Source organism: Melanotaenia boesemani, chromosome 17, assembly GCF_017639745.1.
Source record: "Melanotaenia boesemani isolate fMelBoe1 chromosome 17, fMelBoe1.pri, whole genome shotgun sequence".
Classification (NCBI taxonomy): domain Eukaryota; kingdom Metazoa; phylum Chordata; class Actinopteri; order Atheriniformes; family Melanotaeniidae; genus Melanotaenia; species Melanotaenia boesemani.
Window position 1 is genome coordinate 32,043,935 of NC_055698.1, and position 26,434 is coordinate 32,070,368.

The 26,434-nt window shown below is 41.3% G+C and overlaps 1 long non-coding RNA gene across 1 annotated transcript; it reads right to left on the reverse strand.

The window, feature by feature from the left end:
- Positions 1-22,747: 22,747 nt before the first annotated feature.
- On the reverse strand, positions 22,748-25,464 carry LOC121657193. Its single transcript, XR_006013528.1, has 3 exons — positions 25,386-25,464; positions 23,034-23,165; positions 22,748-22,895 (listed from the first exon to the last, which is right to left on the reverse strand). It is a non-coding gene; the product is annotated as an uncharacterized LOC121657193 (long non-coding RNA).
- Positions 25,465-26,434: the final 970 nt, after the last annotated feature.

Sequence of the window (26,434 nt, forward strand, 5' to 3'; positions counted from 1 at the left end):
CGTCTCCGTACTGTGACAGACATTCTGTGTATGAAGGGATCTGAGATGGTAAACGCTTTGACGTTGCTTCAGTTTGAGCCTCAGACTGGTTCACAACGTAACGCCACATACAGACATGGAAGAAGGTTTTCAATCTTAACAGGAAACTTTGAACATGAACTGTAAATTTAGTAATTGTACAAGATCATGCATTTTATTCATTTTGATTTTATTCATTTTAATAAAGAGGATTTATCTCAACACTGGGCCCTTAGGCCTTTTTTTCTCTAGCCTCACCTTATTCCCTCATGTTATCTTTTCCATCTGTATCTAATATTAAAACCGGTGTGGCTGCTGCCTCAGGCTGCCTGATCCTGTTTGTGCTGACATGTTGTTGCTGTCTAGTCTTGGACGGGTTGGACTGGAAGTCATTTCGTTGTACCTGTGTCCTGCGCTTGTATAATGACAAATAAAGAATCTTGAATCTGAATCTTGAATATGTTCCCAGCCGTATGTGTGTGTGTGTGTGTGTGTGTGTGTGTGTGTGTGTGTGTGTGTGTGTGTGTGTGTGCGATTGGTGCGGCCTGTTTAGTGACTGTATCGTGTTTTTGAAGGTATGCAGGAAAACTGGGCAGTACAAGGTAAGTAGAGCCCTGTGATCAAGGATATGTTTAACTCTATTGATTATTGCAAGACTTTGGGAAATTGCAATTAACCAAATATATTTTTATATATATTTATGGAGTTTTTTTTTAATTGATCAGTTTTATTTATTTTAACTAGAAACTATATAAAGATGTATAAAATAAATCTTATATTTTAATAAAGATAAATTTAAGTTATTTTTTATCAAGTATATATTATAAAAAATATTAAATAAAATAAAGAAAACTTTGAAAATAAATCAAATAAAATTTTGTGAATGTGTAGTTTATCTTAAATTGTAGGTTCATAATGTTTTCTAGTTTGTGAAATATGAATATCTTGATAATGGATTTGTATTTGGGTCGGTTTATATACATACAGGTTATTATGCTGTTATTTTACTGGTCTGGACCAGCTTAGTTCAGGCTGCGTTGTATGTGGCCCGTGAACTGGTTTAGGGAGTACTTAGCTTAAATATTATTCCACACATGGTGTTTAACAAGGTTTAAGAACCACTAATATAGTTATAAAAAGTGGGCAAGAACTAATAAATTTCATCAGTCTGTAGATTTAAATAAAGACATTTATAAATAAAACATGTTAAAAAAGAATAAATTGTAGAATGTTTGTGGAAACCGAGAAAAGAAAGAAGAAAAACATCTTAATCCATGCGACCATGTAGAGCTGAGCTAATGAAGTGAGAAGGATGTAAAGGTGAGACAGAGGAGGAGGACAGCATGGATGGCGTGGACAGTGGACGGCCATCATCGGGGACGCGCCCCTCTGGATGTTTTGTTGGGCTAATGGCCGATCCGTTAGCTCGTATGTCTGTGTCACACCACCGGCCAAGGCAGCCGCCCGACTGCCTCTCTGGGATGCAGTGTGGAGCGGGGCAGTTTCATGAGAGGAGGGGGGTCAGTCTTCGAAAATGAGGCCCATTCATCCCTCCACCCATAACCCCCCCGACTGGCATATGGCATGGCATTGTCCTTGGCCGCTGAGCCAGAAGTGATGCAATTTGTTGGCATGTCCTATCATTTCACAAACTAGCCATCCCATTGAGGCCTCCAGAAAACAACAGCAGAAGACACGGAAGGGCAGCCAAACGCTCCGCTTCCACGGACGCCCTGCCAAGCCAGGCAAGAGGGAATGAAGAACAACCGGCTGCAAACACCAGGAATGATGATAAGAACAATGGAAGATTTTTTTCTTGCTTAAATAGTGATGAAAGTGCATTAGTTGATGAAGTCACGACTGAAGTGAGATTCTGAGATGCTGAGATAGTTCATGATGCAGCAGCTTGTAGAAGCTCCTCCAGCAGCTTTCTGGATGATGTCATCAGTCTCCAGTATGGATGTGGAGGAATTCTGCTCCACTCTTCTTTCCAACGTTGCTTCAGTTCAGGTGTGAACTCAGGTCTGCAGCTTCTGAAGGTCCCGCCATAGCATCTCAGTCAGGTTGAGATCTGGACCTTGACTGGACCAGGTCAACACCTGGTTCTGGTGTAGATCTGCTGCTGTGTTTGGGTTCATTGTCCTGCTGCAGGAGACAGTTTCAGCTGAGCTTCAGCTGTCAGATGGGCTCACATCTGACTCTGGAATATTTGGTATCCAGAGGAGCTCATGGTCGACTCAATGATCATCATCCCTCCAAGAAAAGGCTTTCTCCTGAAATTGGCGTTGACTGTGACAGTACACCGTCACCTTTGTAGTCGTTCTGGTCATTATATCTCACTGCAGAGTTCTGAGGAAACGTTCATTTTTACGTCATCATTGTTCTCATTGTGTGAAGGTTAGTTTATATTTCACTGTACCATATTGTGATTTTCAGTTATTTATTTTGACCAAGTCACAACTCAAAAACTCAAACTCACCTTCCTCATCGTCTCCTCCTCCCTCTGAAATGCAGCTTTGATTCTGTCGATGCACTGATTCATGCTGAGCAGACAAGCTTTTCTTCATGACTTATCACCATCATTAACGAGTAAATAACAGCTGGAGAATAATTTCTTTGTGTTGACTCTTTTCCACTGACCAAAGACACAACTACTGTTAGCACTGCTTTATGGTGCTAGCTGTGGTGCTAGCGACTGGTAGTGGGAACAGCCAATCACGTTAGCAGGAGCATCTCTAGAATTTAAAGATGGGGGGCTTAGCCCTCAGGAGATAACATACAGGGTTGCTCCTTTCAGCCAGTGGTGAAATAATGATGACAACCAGTTAAAAGTAATGTAAAAAAAATAGTTGCTGTATGTTTAAACACAAACATGTGTGACATGAGGGAAATTATAATGTCCTGCCAAGTTCTTCTGGATGCAGTCGGATACATGCTAAATATTTATACATGCTAAATATTTATACATGCTAAATGTTTATACATGCTAAATGTTTGTACATGCTAAATGTTTATACATGCTAAATGTTTATACATGCTAAATTTTTGTACATGCTAAATGTTTGTACATGCTAAATGTTTGTACATGCTAAATGTTTATACATGCTAAATATTTATACATGCTAAATGTTTATACATGCTAAATTTTTATACATGCTAAATGTTTGTACATGCTAAATGTTTGTACATGCTAAATTTTTGTACATGCTAAATGTTTATACATGCTAAATTTTTGTACATGCTAAATGTTTATACATGCTAAATTTTTGTACATGCTAAATGTTTATACATGCTAAATGTTTATACATGCTAAATTTTTGTACATGCTAAATGTTTGTACATGCTAAATGTTTATACATGCTAAATGTCTGTACATGCTAAATGTTTATAAATGCTAAATTTTTTTACATGCTAACTGTAAATGCTAAATGTTTGTACATGCTAAATGTTTATAAATGCTAAATTTTTTTACATGCTAACTGTAAATGCTAAATTTTTGTACATGCTAAATGTTTGTACATGCTAAATGTTTGTACATGCTAAATGTTTATACATGCTAAATGTTTGTACATGCTAAATGTTTGTACATGCTACATGTTTGTACATGCTACATGTTTGTATAGATCTGCCACATCCCACCTAATTCCTCTTCCTAATAGATGACTTGCAGGTCTGCTCATCTATTTTATGTACCTGCTTTATCCTATTTGGGGTCACTTACATTCACTTTAACCTATGTCTTTCAGAAGTGAATGAAATCAGAGTGAACAAGGTGATGAAAAGTAACAAATCCAAACTTGGGTCTCATGTTTGTGGTTGATGTGACTTCCCTCCAGCTGCATTACGAGAAGGTTGTTAACAAGTTGCCTCTCCTGGATGACGTAGGACTAAAATATACCCAGGGTGTATTTAACAGTCTGGGTTTGAAAACAGGTTGTTTGTGTGTGCTTTGAACACATGGGTGAGGTGGGGGTGTCTCGATGTCTCTCTATGTCTTTGGAGGTGGCTCTCTGGGGCTCACTGCCCTCTGGCATGCTTGGGCTGCTCCCTTAAGGCTGATTTATGCTCGACGTAGAAGACGGACATGCAGATGGACAGTTTCGTCTGTCTTCTGCATCGGTTACGTACGTAATTTTCAGTTTTTAGGGAGCTTAGCTATATTAGCAATACCACCGGAAATCATGGGGGCAGTGCTGAGCAGAATAGCTGACATGTGACCAACGAAAGAAACAAACCAGAGAAGAAGAAGAGGATCAGGACGGGATCAAAAAAGCAGAAAAAGAATGAAGATGAGGACAACAACTGTAGAAATTGTGCAAGTTCTTCAATAAAGACTAAATGCGAATATTTAGAGCGTGTTGGGCGGTTGGGTGGTTTTCTGGACCCTGGGTCTTGCCCCTGACTCGTGTTTGGGGCCCGGTGCGTGGTGGGGCTCTCTATCTCCTTCTGGGTGGGTGAGTGGCTCTCCCTGCGGTGGACTGAGCCAGTTCTGTGCTCTGTGGTGGTTTCTGGCTGTCCGACACTTGGCTGCATTTGTATGATCACTCACCCCTAACCCTAATATTTAGTACTTATACACATACACACGAATACTTGTCGTTGTGTTGGTTGTTTATGGCTTTCACTGTTTTTCTCCCTTTAGGTGCTCCTGATGATTGTCTACTGTGTTTTTTAGACGTCTTCAGATGTTAACTATTTCTATTTAGGTGTAGCAACTGGCTGTCCTTAATCCTCTTTTCCCTCCTCTGTTCATCCTCTCCCTTCTGTTGTTCCTCTGGTCCATCCAACAGGAATTTAGCAATAAAAAAAACAATAAATATACATACACATTAAGCTCCTCTTGACAAGGCAAAGTTGTTTGGCACCACATGGCAATCAGACCATTCTGCTGTCATGATGCTGGACAGAAAATTTTAAAAAACATAAATAAATAATAAATAAATAAATATTCCAAAGGTTTATCTGCTGTGTTGGTCTCATTAGGCATATTGTTAAAAAAAACATTCTGGACAAATTTAACAAAACATCCAGAAGAAATGTTTATGTAAAGAACATTGTAAAATTTCATGGTTTTTAATATAATAAAACAATTTAAGGTGATGTTAAACTGATGAAAACAGTTGACAGGCCATTTGAAATTTAGTTATTGTCATTTGTAAAGTAGCTGAATTTTGTTCATTTTCTAATTCATCTAATTTATGCAAAATCCAGAGCAGATTACATGAAGCTCTAAAAACATAAAGGTAATTTTTTTTCTCCATTTGGAGCCTTTGCTTGACCCCAAGCTGTCTAATGTTTAATTAACTCTCGCAGACTTGAGGGGAGAAGGCAAAGTCTTCAAAGAATACGGCCACTGCTTTGTGAAACATTAAATCCAGCTTCAGATTCTTTTGTGCAGAGTCGCTCATAGTTGACCTCACCTTCTGTTGGGATATCCTGTTGAAAGGCACGGCCGGCTTGGATGCCAGACAAAGAGGATTTCCCTCCAGGGAGACTCTGAGCCGTCAATGGGAGATGCTGCTGTCATGGGTCTGATCTGTTACTCATAAAGACCCGGACCAGAAAAGGATCAACAGAAAGAATTGTTGTTGTTTTCTTTGGTATGTTTGACTGAAAATCTGTCAGCCTCATGCAGAGGCTCTTATTGTTGCTCCAGCGGCGACATGCATCCTTTCATTGAACACAAACTTCTTCTGGCAGGAGCTGCAACTTGGACAAGCTTGAAAGCTCCAGTTTGGATGCTGTTTGTTTCTTGTACGAGGAGCTTAACAAACCGACCAGCCATCTGAAAGCTGGCAGGTTCAACGCTTCATCGTGGATCCAAAGGTGCACTAAATTCATTTCTAGCGTGATGCTTTAAAGTAGGGAAATGTTAAGGCATGTTAACCCCTTTAAAACCAGCTAGCTAGAATCAGGACTGTTTCCAACTGTAGATGATTTAGTCTGAACAATGACGTGTAAAATGATCTGTTTTTTGTGTCATAATGAAATAATAAAACATGCAGTTCAGTTCATCACCGACTCGTCTATTTGTCCCGATGTAACAAACAAACAAATGAAAAAGAATTCATCAATTTAAATCACTTCAATCTCTCAATTACACACCTGGACAGAAGGTTTGAGATCCGGCATCATCAATCATTTCAGCCCAGCAAGTAAATAAATAAGAGGTCAAATGGAGGGGCGGAGAGGGCTGGGTTTGGCCTCTTCATCATCAGATCTCATCCTGGTGACGAGGCGGCGGCAGCGTTCCGGCTGGAGATGGATGATGAGGAGGACAAACCAGGAGAGCGGATCTCCTGCCAGCCGAGTCACAGCAACACTTACCAAACGCCATTTTTCAGGGTTCACTCCTCACCTTCCAGTCCTTTCTCACACTCCTCGGGCCTTTTCATCTCCTCGTTTCTTTTATCTTTTATCTCCTTTCCTTATATGTCCACATAATCTGGTTCCTTTCATTTCTGTGAATCTCTGAACTTAGTCATGATTACCTGATTTCATGATTAATCGCCCTGATTATTAATCGTAAAAGTCCTGCAGTGTCATTTTCCATATAAATCTCAATGTGACTAAAAAAAACACATAAACTGAGAAGATTCAGACTATAATCAAGTGAATGCATCTGTCAATGCAATAAGATCACCACACACTCATATCAACTGATCACATGACTGAGGTGAAGTGTTCTTGACAAAGGCCACCAGGATGACCAGGATAAAGCGGGAATTCAACCAGCAACTTACGGGACAACCTGCTCTATCATCTGAGCCACTGCCACCAGCTACATGCACAGAGGAGCCGCTTGCCAACAGGCAAACCAGGCAAATACATGCAGCCCGAGCCAGAAGGGGGCCTCTGAGGACCAACCAGCTCTGAATCAAGATGGAGCAGCGACCATGAGTTTGCAGTGGCGGTGATGGACCACTGTAAACAAACAGAGCAGGTTTATAAAAAGTTTTCTGTCTGGCTCTGACAAAAGAAAAACTGGACGAGTAAAAAGGCCAAGACAGTAGTAAGTAGTGCAGATAATCCAGAAGCTAATTTAGCTCAGAGCAGCTCAGTCTGTCCTCCTGATGGAAATAAAAAGATGACTCTGATAATATCATATTAAAAGCATCTAGTTCAGCTTTACTGTAACGCTAAGAATGTTAAATTATAGAAATCTGATATGTACTACTGAAGTACAGGGATGAAAGTTATTGTGTTTAAGCAGTGTTTATATTTTATTTTCCATGTCCAGTCGGCTTCATGCTTGAGCTGTAAATGTAGTCCTGAAGGGTCATAAAGCTGGTTTCAGCGCATAGTTTAATCTTCCGTATTAGAACTAAATCATTTTTTCCACTTAATTACAAGAAAATAGTAAATAATGAAGTAGTTCTTCAAGTCTTTTTTAATTGCTTTCACATGATTAGCTCAGCAGTGCCCACAAACTGGCTACTGTGCAAGGCATGCTGGGATATGGAGTTCTGTTAGGATAACTGGGACTTTTCTACAGTAGGATTAATTTATTGTTTACAGAGTAGATTTAGTTGGAATGAAACTTACTGGTTTCTTTGTTATAATATTTATAACAATATAAGGAGTGTTCATGTAATCTAACACTTGTATTGTGTAAGATTATTGCATAATAATGGTGATACTTGCAATTTCATGATTGTTTCTCTTAGTTAAGCTATTGGCTTGTAATTGGCTTGTATGAATATTAATTCATGAACTGGCTGGAACTGATTGTATGTAAAGTGCCATGAGTTGATGTTGTTGTGAACTGGCGCTATACAAATAAAGACTAATTAAATTGAACAGTAATCGTATAAAAGAAATTATAATGGTGACATCTCTATAACTTTAGTGACTGTAAAATCTCCTCCTTTTTTAAATTCTATTGTCTCTTCTTTTCCTCTCCACTTCTTTCCTTTTTCTTTCTTTTCAAGCTCAAATTTAAACGACTAAAATAACCAAACTGTCACAACGATTAAAAAAAGAAGCTATTTCAGTCCTCCATGGAGACTTTTTGCTCTCCCAGGTCAGTCTTGGCCCTCTGCAGGTTGTCTTTCTTCATCAATTAGATCTTATGGCATCACAAGCGAAGGGCTGAGCAGTTCTGATGATGTCATTATGAAACCCACAGTGCACAAATCACACAGCAGCAGCACAAGTCATCTCACAGATGTCGTCCTCATTCGAATAACACCGTGTCCATATGGTTCACTGAAGTTTATCAATCAGCAGAATCTGCCGGCAGCTCCAATTGTCTTTCCGCTGATACCGTCACGTAGCTGGAGCTGGTAGTTCTGTCATATTTTATTTCTTTATGCCATGGAGGTGTTTGCCAGGTTGTTTAGACATTTCCTCTATTCTATTTTTACAGGGATCCAATTTGCCGACACAGCCATTTGCATTTCCTATAAAGTGCAGCTCTTAACTCAAAGCCTGATCTTTCAGGACTGTGAAGGTAGGATATTATAATTATACACACAATAAGGCTGCTAGTGAGCCTTGTAACACGAGCAGGGCCTCAATGCTCCCGCTCTGCATATCAAAAACACAACCGTTTACAAGCCTCACATCTCATCTCTCATCTGAAGACTCGTCCGACCATTATAGTTTAAAAAAGATCTCAGAAATGATGCAAAATAACAATGAATGGATTTGATGCTGCAGATATGAGATCAGTGTACTAATTATTGTACGGCTGTAAATGTATTCCATCACGTTTCAAGCCCGTTCTATTGATTTCCGCGCTATTCTCTCATCATAACATTTCTTTTATGTTTGTCAGAGCTCATGCATTAGTCTGTGCATCTCATTTACATCCAGGTCTGAAGCTCCATAAACAGCACAATACCAGCTTTTAATAAGGTGAATATTCAAAGAAAATCTGGTGCATGATGCAGATACCAGAAGGCGATGTTTATCGTGCTCAATTTCAATAAGCAAATAGATTATCTATTATAATCTGGAATTAACAGGTTAAAATCTGGAATAAAAACAGTTAAAAAGAGAAATTAGGAGAAGAATCTGAGAAGATAAACGTTCTAAAATTGAAGCAAACACTACAGACAACAAACAGGTGTTAGGATGCTGTGAAGATGCTCAGTGATGTGGTTTTACTGACACTTTGCAGGAAAGACTTCACAGTAACATGTGAGCACAGTTTTAAACTTCAGCGGCTGTTTCTACACCCCAGGGTCAGAATAAAGAGGCCACCTGGATTTAACAAAGCAAATAGGTAGGAGCCTCCTATTGGATAATAATTATTATCTTTCAGCCGCAGCAAGTTATGTAACCCCAGCTGACACAAAGACACATCCGCGGTCGTGGAGAAGATGGTAATCCATTAAAGAAAGGTCAGATCGTTGGCATCAAGCAGAGAAAACATCTAAGGAGAAGCAGAAACTACTAGACCTGGGTTCAGAACTGTTAAATGCATTACTAAAAACTGGAAGGATGGTGGGGAACCATTGTCTTCCAAGAAGAAATGTGGTCAGAAAAACATCCTGAATGATGGTGATCAGTGATCAATTAAATGTTTGGTGGAACCAGATAGAAGAAAAACAGCAGTAGAACACAGGACCTTGTTTAATAGTGAAAGTTAGAACATTTTCACATGAAGAATGTGAAGGAACTCAAGGGACTGAACAGCTGTGGAGCCAGAAGAAAACCACTAACCAGTGAGACTAACCAGAGAAAAAGGCTTCTGGTTGCTAGGGAGCATAAAGACTGGACTCTGGAGCCATGGAAGAAGGTCATGTAGTCTGATGAGTCCAGATTTACCCTGTTCCAGAGTGATGGAGCATCAGGGTAAGAAGAGAGGCAGATGAAGTGCTTTAGCCATCATGCCTAGTGCTACTGTACAAGCCTGTGGGGGAAGTCTATGATCTGGGGTTGCTGCAGTTGGTCAGGTCTAGGTTCAGGTCTAGATTCAGCAACATTATATGTCCAAAGAATGAAGTCAGCTGACTACCTCAATATACTGAATGGGCAGGTTATTCTATCTTCCCTGATGGCACAGTGCCAGGATTCATGGGGCTTAGATTGTGAAAAAGGGGTTCAGGGAACAGGAGACATCATTTTCACTCATCGGATCACCACAGAGTCCAGACCTGAACACCATGGAGAATCTTTGGGATGAGAAGGCTTTGTGCAGTGGTCTGACTCTCCATCAATACAGGAACTTGGTTGCTAATTAATGTACCACTGGGTAGAAATAAATCTCGTGACATTGCAGAAACTTATGTAAACAAAGCCACAGCCAAGCTGTTGGAATCAAAGCTAGAGTTAAATATAAATATATATTATAGATATAAATAGTAGAGTGAACTCATTAAAATAGACTTTGTGTTCTTTTTCCTCAAAAGTTGACATGATATCCTGAGATTATTTAAAGGCCATTTTAATTTATTTTAATTGCAATATCTGTTTTTAGGTTTTGGTCAATATTCCACAAAGATGAAGTACAACAGCTCCCTTTGTAACCACAAGTTTATAGTACATTTAACTGCATGTCAGGACATACAGAGGCTAATCTGAGTGCTAACACAAACTGATAGAAAACATGTTGCTGCTCATGTTGGCAGTGATAGGTGGATCAACCCAAACAGTGATAATATCGATATCTAGAGTGGTATCGATATTGATCGATACTAGTGTGATGACATCAATACTTTAATATAAGGCTTGAAAACTATTTTGATAAATAAGGAGGATAAAGTGGTTTTTGTTGGGTTTGGTTCAACTCTGTGACAAGGCCTCTCTCGCCAAGATTTTTATGGTATGAGTAATAGATTTTTTGTTCATCCATCCACTGTCTGCCACTTATCCGGAGTCGGGTTGCGAGGCAGCCGCCTAAGTAGGAAACCCAGACAGACCCAAAGGCATGGAACACAGCCCACTCGGACTCAATGTTCCCCACCTCATCCGGGACATGGTTGAAGTTCTGCCGGAGATGGGAGTTGAAACTCTTTCTGACAGGGGACTCCACCAGATGTTCCCAGCAGACCCTCACAACCCGCTTGGGTCTGCCAGGCCTGACCGGCATCCTCCCCCACCATCTGAGCCAACTCACCATCAGGTGGTGATCAGTTGACAGCTCTGCCCCTCTTCACCCGAGTGCCCAAGGCATGCGGCCGCAAGTCAGATGATACAACTACAAATTCCATCTTCAAACTGCGGCTTAGGGTGTCCTGCTGCCAGGTGCACATGTGGACCCTCTTATGTCTGAACAAGGTGTTCGTTATGGACAATCCATGACGAGCACAGAAGTCAAAAAACAAAACACTACTCGGATTTTTATCAGAGGGGCCATTCCTCCCAGTCACGCCCTCCAGGTCACACTGTCACGTGGGCATTGAAGTCCCCTCTCGAGCACAGTGGTTCCAGAGCCCAAGCTGTGAGCCCAACTGTACCTAGTCGGAACCGCTCAACCTCACGCACCGGCTTCCCTGCCAGAGAGGTGACATTCCATGTCCCTAGCGCTAGCTTCTCCAGCAGAGGATCAGACAGGGTCCCCGCCTCTGGCAGCCGCCCAGCTCACACTGCACCCGACCCCTATGGCCCCTCCTGCAGGTGTTGAGCCCATGGGAGGGGGGGCCCCCATGTCACCCTTTCGGGCTGGGCCTGACCAAGCCTCATAGGCAAAGGCGCGGCCACCAAGCGCTCGCCTCCGTGCCCCACCTCCAGGCCTTGCTCCAGAGAGGGACCCCGGTAACCCACGTCTGGGCAAGGAAAACCTGGGTCCATGGTTTGTCATCATCATAGGGGTGTTTTGAGCCACGCCTCGTTTGGTCCCTCCCCTAGACACCTGTTTGCCATGGCATAAAGCCCCTAACAACATAGCCACTTTTTTGTTCATGCATTAAAAATTTAATGCATTAATTCCACATATTTAGCTCTTTGCATTAACACGTAAATTCGGACAGTCCTATTAGAAAGAATCGGTATCAATGGTACTTTATTTAATTGGTATTGGATCAAAGGCAAATCTTGCAGTATCACACACCCCCACATTTCGGCAGGTGGTAGCTGATATGTAGGTCATCAGGACCCGCCCCTGCAGTGATGGTGCCACCGCAAGATGGCTGCCGGATTATGTCTGGATGTGACTGATGCCCCATCTAGTGGTACAAAGTGGTATTAATGGGGAAGAGAGCCTCAGAGCTACATCTCTGCTGCTTCAGTTCTATACGGAGCACCTTTTTTATTTCTTTCTGTCGAAACCTGTAGACGACCCTGGTCTGAGGCAGTTTTACATAAAGCATGTTAAAGATGTAGCACCTTCTGTCCTCATAACAAATCCCAAACAGAGTTTTTGGACCACAAACTGAGAGGTTATTAACAACCAATTTAAAATGTAGAAATGAGAGAGAAGGGTGTTAATGCTGACAAAGCTGCTTTCATGTAAACAGGCGTTACACATCAGCACAGAGAGAATTGATAACAACAGCTGATGCTCACTTTCCCTCTGAATTCACTGGTGGATCCTCACTCGTTTCAGATTGAATGGCTGATGTATACGCCTCATTGTCAATTGAGTGTTGTCTGGTGGGTACTTGAAAATGCATTAACCTACAAAGCAGGGGGAATAAGCCAGAGAGGGTCCATGTAAAACCAGTGAACCCATTAAAAGGGCTGATCAGAGCGTTCTGTTTATGAGTGTCTCCACTTCATCCTAATGTAGCTTTTAGATGATGCTAATAGATCACAGGCCGTTGTGATCAGACAAGGTAATGGACCTTTGTCACAGCTTGCTGAGTGTGGCTTCAGGCAACACACACACAAACTTAGACATATGCACACACACTGAGATGAACAAACACTGCCAACCCCTCCACACACACACACACACACACACACACACACACACACACACACACACACACAGAGAGACTAGAACAATGACCCTAATTAATAACGATTAGTCCTCTCTCAAACACGCTCACAAAATGTGCAAATGGAACAATAAATATAGCTCTTAAACATGGCTTTTACAAGCGAGCTGAAACAATCTCTACTAATCATTAGCAAACATCGCCCGATTTGTCATTATTACTCTGTGAAGCGTGGAGGAGCAGATAAACCGGGGATCGGGTCTGGCACAGAACACAGCTTGTCAAAGTTCAGAGTGAGAGTCAAACAGTTCAGAAAGTCCAAACACAAACTCAAATCCCACACACACAAACTTACGCGTACACACACAGGGAATCTGCTTCATTTGGTTATCCAGCTGATTTATAAACATTGCTCACAGACTATTTACCAGTACTTTATTTAAACTTTATCGCCATACTCCAAAAGCCTTTTCAGCCTGTGTCTGACAGCTGAAGGTTTTTTTTTTATCCTAACTGCTGTCTAGGCCACAATATTCTGCTATTAAAACTCAAATGTTAAATGTAAACAGCTTTTTCTGACATCTTTGACCCGAATAAGATCATTTTCAGAGTAAGCAATAATGAAATTATACAGTTAAAGGGTTGTAGCCTGATGTGAAACGGACATACCCAGACAAAACTCTACGATCCTGTATAGATACCAAAAACCTGAATGTCTTTGACTCCTTTAAATCTGGGGTCTGATGTTTAAAACCTTTTGTAGTTTCATGACTGAAACAGTGTGTATGCATAATGGTGCATCCACATTCTTCTTGATCCATGCCAACATGTGGTTCTTTTGGAATGAATTATGATTTTAATTCAAGAAGAATGACTTCTCGTCTTTATGGTAACTGAGCGATACCATGTTCTTGTATTATGAAGGTATTAAAGGGCACAGCATCGAGCTTAAGACAAACCCCACGGGGACAATAAAGTTATCGTATCATATTGTATCGTAAGGTTTGGGACTAATCTGGGCTATTTTCGGCACTAGTGGTAAATGGTGAATGGACTTGTACTTATACAGCACTTTTCCAGTCAGTTTGACCCCTGAAAGCACTTTACACTACATATCACATTCACCAATCAGACACACATTCACACCCCGTCCGTCTGCATCAAGCGAAAATGGGCCTGAAGCTGTTTGGGTGTCCTTAAAAAGCAACTTCACGCGCATCAGATGTAAAATCTTTCTGGAAATCTTCTCCACACTTTACGTTTAGCTTCAGAGGGTTCAGGGGACGTCTATATCCGTCTATATCTGCGCATCCGTCCGTCTGCTCGTCCGTCTGTCTGCGCGTCCGTCCGTCTGCGTGTCCATCCGTCTGCATGTCCCCCGTCTGCATGTCTGTCTGCATGTCCATCTGTCTGCGTGTCCGTCCGTCTGCGAGTCCATTCGTCTGCGCGTCCGTCCGCGTGTTCGTCCGTCTGCGTGTCCGTCTGTGCATTCGTCCGTCTGCGAGTCCGTCCGTCTGCATGTTCGTCCATCTGTGTGTCCGTCTGCGCATCCGTCCGTCTGCGTATCCGTCCGTCTGCGTGTCCATCTGCATGTCCGCCTGTCTGCGTGTCTGTCCGTCTGCTTGTCCGTCAGTCTGTGTATCTGTCCGTCTGCATGTCTGTCCGTCCGTCTTCATGTCCGTCCGTCTGCGTGTCCGTCCATCTGCGCATCCGTCCATCTGTGCATCTGTCCGTCTGCACGTCCGTCCGTCTGCGCATCCGTCCGTCTGCGTATCCGTCCATCTGCATGTCCGCCTGCATGTCCGCCTGTCTGCGTGTCCGTCAGTCTGTGTATCTGTCTGTCTGCGTGTCCGTCCGTCTGCACGTCCGTCTGTCTTCACGTCCGTCCGTCTGCGTATCCGTCTGTCTGCGTGACCGTCTGCGTGTCCCTCTGTCTGCGTGTCCGTCTGTCTGCGTGTCCGTCTGTCTGCGTGACCGTCTGCGTGTCCGTCTGTCTGCGTGACCGTCTGTGTGTCCGTCTGTCTGCGTGTCCGTCTGTCTGCATGTCCATCTGCGTGTCCGTCTGTCTGCGTGTCCGTCTGTCTGCGTATCCGTCTGTCTGCGTGACCGTCTGCGTGTCCGTCTGTCTGCGTGTCCGTCTGCGTGTCTGCGTGTCCGTCTGTCTGCGTGTCCGTCTGCGTGTCCATCCATCTGCGTGTCTGTCCGTCTGTTAAGTTTAGCTCTAAGTTTAGCTTCGGATGTTCAGGGGACCATGTATAGGTGGTAAAATTCAAATATTAAGCTTTTTCTTTACCAGTCCTTTAGAACAAACATGAGTAGGGAGGAATATCTAATGAATGTTTTGGTTTGTTTCGATGAAGTTTCTAAAATGTAAAATGTTTTTAAAATGATTGCGCGTTATGCTAAAAGTTTTGACCAGTTCATGGGTCTGAAACCTGCGGCTCCAGAGCTGCAAGTGGCTCTTTGGACCTTTCACAATGGCTCTTAATAACACTGACTAAAATTAATAAAGAACCCACTTATGTTTTTAAATATAAATATTATAACAAATGCAGGATTTTAGCAAAATTTTCAATTTTTTTAAAGGAATAATTACATTGATTTTCCACATAATGACACTAAAATTACCAGTAAAATTTCTTTAGATCTATTTTTCTGGTCTTTAGGGTATAAATTTATTTTAAAACCCAGAAATAATAATACATTTGTGGTTCTTCAAAAAATGACAACACATTTTCTGGGTTTTGAGTGTATTAGTGTTTTAGCTGAATCAACTTTAAAGAATTAGATCTCATCTCTCTCCGGGGGCATAATTGTCATGTGAAATAAAACATGCTGGTTCTAAACTGGGACAGGGTGGGACGTTAGAGCCCCCTCAGTTATGGAGCAGGAACAGTAGGGATAGCTCTACGCTTGTTGAACTCTGCAGGAAACATCTAAAAGAAAGTGTTTGAAAGCTTGAAAAAAAATCTAAAAAAATATTTAAATTAAAGTTTAAGATCTCAAAACCTTTGTTCAGATTTATCTGAGTTTAGTCCTGAAATTAAGTCTCTTTTTTTTTCTTTTTTTTTGCTTTATTTATGGTTAAAATATTCTGAGGATTAAAAGAAGGTTTGATTAGATTTAAATACCCTTTTATTCAAATGTATCTTCATCCTTGTTTGTTTTAGTAGGTTCTTTATTAAAGTTCCTGTATGCTGGATGCTTCTGGTGGTTTTCGGCCTTCGGATCAGACAACCTGAAAAGCAGATCTGAGCTGCGGCTCAGTTCATCAGTCAGCCAGATGGAGCTGAAGTGTTTGTAAAAGAAGCAGTTGGAGTCATTTATCTGCTAAATGTTGTAAACATGAGCTGCTTTCTCCACTTTCACATCATTTTACTGGGATTTATTTTAGTTTTTTGGTAGAAAACAGGCAAACGTGACAGCAGACTTGAATGACAAAAAGTAAAGTTACTGCATCAGACAAACTGGGAAGTGCAGCATTTTAAATAAGCAAACCAAAACAATGAACGCATGCAGGAAACATAATTGGAAGGGAAATCGCTGCTGTGTCCTAAAAATGATCGTTCCCCCTTTTCAAGGATTAAATATCTAAATATTTGCTGTTATTGTGGTATCATTTCCTCCATCAGTGACCCGACCAGCAGAGCGTCGCTTCTGACAAACAGCAGACAGCAGCGGGCTGATAGCGCTGATTGCGGGTAATAGGACATAAAAAATAATGATTAGCCTACTATGTAAATGGCAATTAAAGGACACTGAGTGCTGCAGGCGCTGTCCTTGCTTGGTTTCGGTAGATACGCGCCCAGCTGCTGAGAGCCGCTGGCCTCTGACACTCATTTGTCAAAATGAGGCAGACGAGGAAAAATCTGGAACTGTGCATTAAATCAATTAAACATAATGGAAATGGTGATAAGAGTGATTAGTCCACCCATCCATGTTGCAACCGTGCTAGCTTCGGATGTTTGTGAGGTATAAATAGACAATCAAAAAGCTTCATTTCTATCAGTAAAGCAAACGTTTGGGGCCCCTGCACAGTTAGAGCAGGATAAATGACGGAGGCGGCGCTGGAGTGCTGAGCTGTGCAGCTGCAAACAAGCTTCATCACTTCTACTTTCTCAGGATGATCTGAGAGGCTGCAGACGCTGAGGAGGAGGAGAAGAAGAAAGATAGCAAACAGCAACAGATCCATGGCGGTTGTATGAGTGTTGGTTAATTTGTGGTTTCACACATGCAGCGCAGACGGAAATTAAAGCAGATTTACATAGAAGGGCGCTGCCATCTAGTGAGAGTTTATATGCAAAACCACAGAACTAACTGGGACTGCTATGATTGTATTTGTGCAGCAGATTAAACAAATTGCAAAAGGCATGAAATGTAAACACACCCACACTAAATATAAAATAAAAGATAAAACAATCCTAAATTAGAGGAGATTCAAAACAACAATAACAAATAAAAGTCATCCACCAGAAACCAGAGATGGTTTATTCTGGTGCAGTACTAAAACTAAAAGGTCTCACAATTTAGACATGAAATAAAAGCATGGAAAATAAAACGATATGTTCCTGCTTTGATGCAATGATTTAAAAATCTGTCAGGTCATATTTTATCCAGTAGCAGATAAACAACATCTCAGATGATGAAACTGAGACATTTTATGATTTGATGGAAAATCATAGCCGATAGTGAATCTGATGGAAAAAGTTGGAACAGGAGCAACAAAAGGCTGGAAAAGTACCTGGTACAAACCACAAACACCTGGAGGAGCATTGGACAACTAACCAGGTTACCTGGCAACAGGTCAGTAACATGACTAAAAGGAGCATTTCAGAGAGGCAGAGTCTCTCAGATGGAAAGATGGACAGTTCAGGGTGAACTGTGTTCAGACAGTGGTTTCTGGAAGTCTTCCTGAGTCCATGCAGTGGTTTCCAGTAGAGAATCATGTCTGCTTTTAATAAAGAACATCACCAGCATCCAGCCTCGTCCCATGCACACAGAGATTCATAGATTCAAAGATTTTTATTCCCAGTCCACCACATGTCAAAACATACTGAACTGGGATCCTGATCTCTCTCACCATACAATTAACTTCACAAGGACATGTAAAAATAAATGAAAGACACACATGAAGTAAGACAATAATAAAGTAGCAGTGACAGTTAAGTGTTAAAAACTGTATTTCAGAGGGAGGGGCAGATGGGAGAAGAACAGAGTTCAGCATCCTGACAGGCAGGTGGAGCAGCCCGGATGCTGCGGAACCTCCTCCCTGAGGGCAGGAGGCTGAAGTGGGGGTGTGAGGGGTCCTCGATAATCCTAATGGCTTCCCAGGTGAGGCGGGTGTGGGAGATGTCTGTGAGAGAGGGTAGAGGCACACCTGAGAGCTTGGTGGCTGCTTTCTGCAGGAGGCGATGCAGCTTCCGTTCCACAGCATGATGCAGCCAGCGATGGCGCCCCGGTAGAAGGAGAGCATGCTGGGAGGGGGGACCTGTGCTTAAGTTTGCGTAGAAAGTAGAGATTCCTCCTGATTCTCCCAACTTCTGCTGATATTCTACACCATAGACGGTGGAATCTGTAAAGTCTCAGGAACATTTTTCTGAATTGTTCCAGAACTTTTGGAGCCAGTTTGTCTCAGACTGATGAACCTCTGCCCATCTTTCCATCTGAGAGACTCTTTTGTTCTTTTGGAAATAAAAGATGTTAGGTAGGTGAGATGTGGAAATCATTGCATTTATTAACATTTTACACCAATATCCAACTTTCTGGGGAAGCTGTGGTTGTTAAAATGAGATTATCAGAGACTCTGAAGGTCGTATTTCTGCTTTTGTGACTATAAACAAGATCTTTATGACAGCAGAATATTTCAGAAATCATGATTCTTACAGCAAACTCAGACTATGTTTGAGCTGTTTTATGTTGGAAAATGAAAAGATCTACAAACAGCAGACCGTCATGTTCTAGAATCTATTTAATCTAATCCTAATCTGCTTTCAGCTTCGTTATGAGTGAATGTTTGCTGAGATGATGTAGATTTGTCCCAACATGCTGCAGATTTACCAAGGAAAGAGTTTATCTGCGCGGCGTGGACGTGGAGTCACAGTTCATTTCATCTTTCAGCAGCAGTGCGAGCTCAGCTGGTATCTGATGGAGCTGAACAACCATCGCTAAGCCCTCCTCGCTCTTTGTCCACCGTTTTGAATTCGTTGCTCTCCTCTCAACAGCATGGTAGGAATAATCTCACCAAGTGAGATTGACAGTTCATTTCAGAAATCAATATTTACAATTTACCTCTTTCAAAGTTCATTCTGGGAGAGGTCTCCACATTATCCACCTCCCAAATAAGCTGATCATATCTCCGCTGGCCCTGGAATGAGTTTCCTCCCCAAAATGTGTCGTTTTCCCCCCCTCTACTCTCTCCCTCTCAGAAATCAATGTCTGCGTTTGTGCGCTTTAATCTGGCCTCTGATGACAGTAAATCTTTATCTGTTTCTGGGCGAGCAGCAGTGAGCGCCTGACACCATTTCCCATCAGAACAAAGAGCCAGGTCTGTGTGGACTCAGAGATACATGGAGCTCTAATGTGGCTAGACGTGTTTCAGCAGGGCCATTAATCAGAGAGGGTGACAGCCCGGACCTGCTGCGCTCGTCCTCTGTCCAGAGAGCCGCATCTTTCCGGAAAACTCAGCAGTCCGGGTCGAGGGAATAGAGATCCCTGCCCCCGTTATCCATCTCAAAAACTCTGTCATCAAGTTTTGACCCGAACACCAGATGATCAGATAAGATCAGTTTCACAGCGAAAACACCCCAACTAGAGAGAAAATAATAATCCAAATCCCTTAAATAAATTTTAATCTAGCAAAACGTCTCCCAGTGGGAAAAAATACTGCTTGATAAGAATTATTCAATATAAATAAAGTTGAGGCCACTAAAAGACTAAAATGAGGCTCAAAAATAAACAAAAAAAACTAAAAATCAAGAAGTTAATCGTATTAAAATCAATGACAACCCACTTTTTAAAGTGAATTTATTTTAATAGTTGAAGTGTTTTCACTCGATGCTGAATTGATTGTTTTCATCCTGGAAGTCTAACCAGCCTCGGCTAGAAGCCGGTATGCACGGCATTTACTGGTAGAATCAAAGCTTCATGTACATAAAAAGAAATAAGATAAGCTTATCTCAAGTTAGAACTGATCTCTTGATAAAGTTTATTTTAAGAATTGGCATTAATCTGGGATTAATGACATTTTAATTATAACAATTATTAGAAAAAAAATATTCTGTCTGAAATTAAGACAAAAACACAACTTTCCCTGTTTTTTAACACAAGTTAGCTGAACATTTATCAAGAATCACTTTCACCAAGTTTCCAGGTTTCAGTTCAGGTTCGGGTTCAGGGTCCTTTATCTACACCTGTCGGTAAATTTGTCTTGCAGTTATAATTAAATAAAAAACAAAGAAAGCTCTGGCTATAATCCTGCATTTTTACATTTAAAGGTTTTTAATACACGTTTTCCTTCCTGAATAAAAAGATAAAAACCAACACCTGGACGTAGAGTTGTGGATCTGCAGTATCACTGAAATGTGGCCAGATGCCTATTTTTAGTTTTTTTCTAGAAACACTGAGCTGCAGGACATTTTTGTTCATCCATGACTTTTATTGAAGTGGATCAGAGCTTGAAACTGGATGCATCACCAGGTTTCATCAGGCTATAAAACTGAGCATCACATTAGTGGCAGGAGAATGTAGCAGTGACCCAAAATCAGATGCCCTTTGAGCCCCACCCAACACCTTCACACACATACCTTTCAATATGCACTGAACATCGCTCCTGTCCAACTCCAACACCTTCTCACACACACACACACACACACACGCAAATACTTCCTTTCCCGACACCCAGTACCATGTATCAGTCTAACAATTATAAAAAGTGTTGGTAAGAATGCACATATGCACAGGCTACATGTGCATGTATTAGACAAACACGTGCTTGTGTGCATAAACACACCTGAAGGAGTCCTACAGAAGAGGCTTAGAGCCCAACAAGTCTTCATCCAAAACCTTGGACGTCAATGGAAATGCATGAAGATGAGAATGCAGATCAGGGATCCTCAATCCTGGTCCTGGAGGGCCAGTGTCCTGCAGGTTTTAGAAGTTTCCCTGCTGCAACACGCCTGGCTAAAATCAGTAGGTACCTTGCAGACTTGAGCAGAACTTGACATGAAGGCTGAGTCTGAATCAGGTGTTGCAGCAGGGAAACTTCTAAAACCTGCAGGACACCAGCCCTCCAGGATCAGGATTGAGATGGTTTCTCATCTTGGTTGGTGGCAGAAGACACTTCAAAATATGTCTAAAGTGCTTTTTAAATTATATTAAAATACAGTTAGTCAGTCACACAGAACATATATTGAATACCCACCTGAAATAAAATATCATGGACATTTTATTGAGTCATCACTATGGAAATATATCACTAAACATCAGTGTATATTAGATTAAAGTTAATCAAATATCTGTACAATATGGGAGCTGAACTTGTGTCAAACAGAAATGAACTGGGTGAAATTAATTAGATGACGTAATGTCCCAGAATTAAAACAGGCAAAATAAATAAACATGAGGCTGTTTCATTACATGCATGGCCCCCACAGAGATGATCTGTCTGCAGACTGGATCCTCTTCCCCCTCCTTCGTTTTCTGATCTGATCCCATGACGGAGTCGTGACATTTGTAAGGTCTGTTTTTCACTCGACTCAGGGATCAAAACATCACCATCCTCACAACAGCATCTCATTTTGTTTTAAATGTGTAATTAGGAAAATTTCTGCATTTTTCTGTCAGGAAACAATATTCCCACTACAAGGTGTGTAAACTTCTATTTTCAATAGTTTAATGCAGTTTATTTGCTAATTAAATAATAAAAAGTTGTTGCCCTGATGAAAAGTTGCATCCCATCATGGAATCAATGTGGCTGCAGGAAATGCTGGTTGTGTGTGTTTTATATCTTTATTGTTCAGAAACAGATCATAATGTTGCTCTGATCTTCAGCATTTTACAAAGATAAATTTGGTGCATTAACATCATGTTCAGTAGAACAGTCGACTCTTAGAGAGATTCTGTCTTATTTACTCAGAATTTCCACATTTTCCTACATTTACACAATAAATTTAGCCACATTCTCTTTTTATAGGAAAAGAGGATATAAAATGGTAAAAAGAAAAGAACTGCTTCATGGAGTTTCATCAGCTTTGAGCAGCAACACGTCAGGAAAGATAAAAAAAAACTGAACAGAAACTTTTATTAAAATGAAGCAACAATGATCAAAATCTGGAATCTGAGTCCAGTTTCTGGTTCATTAAGTGTTCAGGATCTTTGCTTCCACACACAGTTTGTATAAAGTTTTTTAAAAATTAAGCTTAGACTCCAAAGCTGCATCCAGGCAACACTCAGACAAAAAAGAGAACTTGAAAATACTTTTTTTAAATAATTAAAAATGATTGATTGAAGCTGTTGGATATTTAACATGTTTCTGAGTCTCAAAGTCTCAAATTTCTGTATTTTATGTTTTTTTAATCTTTTTTTTCTATTTTATGACATAAAATCGCTCCATATTTTCCCAGCTGGCATCATAATGCATCCAATAGCAGGTGAAATAGGACCTTTCAGTAAAATCCTGTAATGATTCATAAACCTCCTCTGGGTTAATAAGACCGCCTACAGCAAGAAAATGCTGGGGTCATATTAATTATTCAGCAGATTTATGACCACAACACACTCGGAGTAAAGAAAAAGGCTCCAGGGGAGTCTTATGGTTTAATCTATTGTTAACCTGCTTTTAGAGTGATGGATGAAAAATGCCCCCAATCTGCTCAATAAACTCATATCTAATTAGCTGGCTTTATTTCTGACAGCTGCAGTGGTCATGTTGGGGTCTCAGGGGAAGGATGGAGACCTCGGCTGCCACTGCAGGGAACGACAGATCACAGAGGTTATCAGGAAACAATCGATCAGCATCTGATCTGGAAATTAATTTCCCTTTCTGTATAAAACCTAAAAAAGGATGCAAGGAAAGCAAAGAATGTATGAAAGAGAGAAACAAAAAGGGAGAAAAAGACAGAAGAATGAAAACTAAATTAGAAAAAAGAGAAGCTAAGTCAGACAAATGTTCAGGTTTTGTAATATACTGACCTCTGCTGTTCAGACCAGGTTATTACACCTTTAAACTAAAAAATAAAAGAACACCGTCTGTTTGTTTCCTGTTAAAACTAAAACCTCCTCCTTCATCTCAGTTTCAGCCTCAGCAGCAGCAACTCTCCCACACTGTTCATGGACGAGGGAAAAAAGGAAGAAAAGAACTCATTTTAATCACAAAAGCCTCTTTTTAAACATGAAAATCATCACTGAGTGATGACCAGCAGCCTTTTCATCGTCCCCCCATGCTCCTCCATCTTTCATTCATCAGTTAATGGAAAATAACATCAGCCGTGTTTGAGCTCATGACGTAACCACAGACCACACATGAGGAAAAACAGCCTGAGGGGCAGATTCTGTCCAACTCGGTGTCCTCAGATGACGAGACCCAAACGCTGGAGCCAGCAGGTTGGAAGCAAGCAGCTGGTTAACCAAACCAAAGCAAAACAAGGCCGAAGATCCAAGACAATAAACTACAAACACACACAAGCCCATCAGAACCAGAAGATAATAAGGAACGGAATAGAAACCAAAAGATAAAAACTCAAACAGGCTTCAGGTCGTCTCTGCTAAACACAGCAGAACCAGACATACAGAGAACCCTTCACACAATGTCCATTTCTATTGCTGCATATTTAACTGGCTTTAATCTTTCAATCTTTAAAGGAGGTTTTTAAAAATGACTTCTGCACAAATAAGAAAATTTGTTCTATTCACACTCGTCCTTGCCTCACAAATAATTAATTTCAGTTTCATGTGCAGTCTAAGCTCGTAGCAGCAACGACAGGGACGAACCCGAACCATGAGACTTATCAAAAGAGGAAAGTTTGAAGTCTGATCTGAAAGGTAGAAGGGATTGGGAGCTGGTTCCACAGAGAGAGGTCTAGTTCAAGTTCAAGTAATTTTTTTTATTGTCCCTATTGGGAAGCTTAGCGTACAGACAGGTCCTCACAACATTAAAACATCAAAAATAAAATCCACTCACATCAAACACGTTGGTCCACTGGAATCACTGAAATAAACCACAGAGGAAATAAAAACACTAAAATGAAAATAAAAAAGAAACAATTGACCAACAACCCTTAAATAATTAAAAAATACTCAAGATAAAAACACTAAAAAAGAATAAAAACACGACAAAAATGATGATTCAGTAAGATAAAGAGAATAAAATCTGCAGCTGTTTAAGATGCTTTTCCAGGAGGAACAAAGGAGGTTTTATTCTGTAGTCCGGGGTTCTGAATCTCAGACCTGACGAAGCAGGAGAAGTCCTTGTGTAGAAGGTGGTTCCGGTTTCCCACAATGCCTCTGGCTTTCCTCCCCGCCTGCTGCTCATATACAGCAGGCAGGGAGGACTGAGGAGGCGTCCTCCTCCACCCTGCTGAAACTGCTAGAATCTTTCCAAACCAGGAAATAAAAGGTTTAATAAAAGCGTCATCATTTTCCCTCCACATTAAAAGCCTGTAACTTCCTGAGGACGTACAGGTGTTGATTCGTTGCCACTGCCTCCACATCAGCATCAAACCTCAACTTGTCTAAAACCAGACCAGGATCGTTATACTGTTCCTCCTGCTCTATGTCATTTATGATGGACTGTGATGAGGAGCGAGAGGACTTCCTAAAACTAGTAACCATATCTTTGTTGCTGTCAGTATTTAGGTGCAGGTGGGCTTCAGTCGTCCACCACTGGCCCATGGCTGTCCTCCTCATCATGCAGCAGACTGAATTTCAGGAGGAGCCTGTTCTCCTGCTGCCTCCTACAGTTGTTGGTGTTCAGGATGCAGAGCAGAGGTGACAGGACTCGTCCCTGAGAGCCAGTGGTGGAGACCCGACAGTCTGAGGCCAGTCTGATAACAATCTAAAATCCACCGTGTTATAATACCAGTTTTTAAATCATGAATCAATCTCTGAGTTTAAATAGTTAGTTGGATGCTATTAAAAGCAGATCAGCTTCTAAAAGGACTTCATCTCCAGAGATGTCAGGGCTACTGGTCTAAAGCCAGTCAGCTGTGGGGAGATATACATCTGGCTACGGGAACAAGGACCAACTCCTTCCACAGCCTGGGGACCCTCATCTGCTCCAGTCACTTGATGAATATGTCCAGAAAACATGGTCGAGTTGCTCTGCACAGTTTAACACTTCCTGTGATGCCATCTGGTCCTGGAGTCCTGTTCACCTTTAGTTTGTTAAACATTGAAATTCCAGTTTAAACCGGACAGACGACGATGCAGGCTGGTGCATGTTAAAGGCTTCAACAATAAACCAACTTACAACAACAAAAGACGATAGTGGCAAGAAGTATGCCCTGGCATGAACAATGTCTAACACAACAACAATCAGATACTAACCGTGACAACAAACAACAAACAACAAACAACCGACTGGCAAAGGAGGAACTGAAAACCAAAACACCGAAGGGTAGACAAGGCACAGGTTTACTAATCAGACCAGCTGAACGAATGAGCAGAAACCAAAAAGCAACACAGAACTAAACATGACCCTGAACACCAAAAACATGACAAAAACCCACAACATGAAACAACATGAGTTATCCAAGGAACATAAACCATGAATCATGACTATAATGATGATAAAAATGAATGTATGAATAGATGTAGCACCATAAAGGCCGACCAGAAGAAGAAAGCAGAATTTATTACTAACAGAACTGCATCAGAAACGTCTTCTTGGCTTTATTCCAGCCATAGAGGAGCATTATTTTTCTTCTTTTCACACACACATAGAACTTTCTGCTCACTGGTTGATCTTTGGCTGCTCCTGATTGGACGTTACCGTCAATCTAAGCTCTCTGATTGGTGGAAAGTCTGACAGGAAGTGGCTTCATCATCATGTCCAGGTCTAAATAAAGGTCTCATCATCCGGTTTAGCTAACATATTACAAGAGCTCTAACAAATGAACATTTACTAAATAAGTTTTAGCCTCCAAAACCAAGAAAACAGGACATGAGCTAAATCTTTAACCACCACACAGAGGTAAACAACAAAAAACGCCACCTGAAAATGGCCGACAGTGCAACAGTTAAAACACAGGAGAAAACACCTGAAACCGCACCTAGTGGTTGTCCAGCTTGTCCACATTAAAGCATAAAGGGATAAGGGACAAAATCTGATAAACAGGCTATACAGGATGAGCTAGCAGGCAAGCTGGCACGACTTCGCATGGCACAGGCTGAAACAGCTTATAAGTATCAATAAATAAAACTATGCTTGGTGAAACAATGAACAGAGTGGCTGTGCTGGAGTAATCACACCAGTTACTGACTAAGGAATATAAGAAAATGCAGAACAAATGCCAGGATCTAGAAAATAGAAGCAGGAGACAAGAAGCAGACTGGTCGGCCTGACAGAAGGAATCAAAGGAAGTAACAAGATCCAA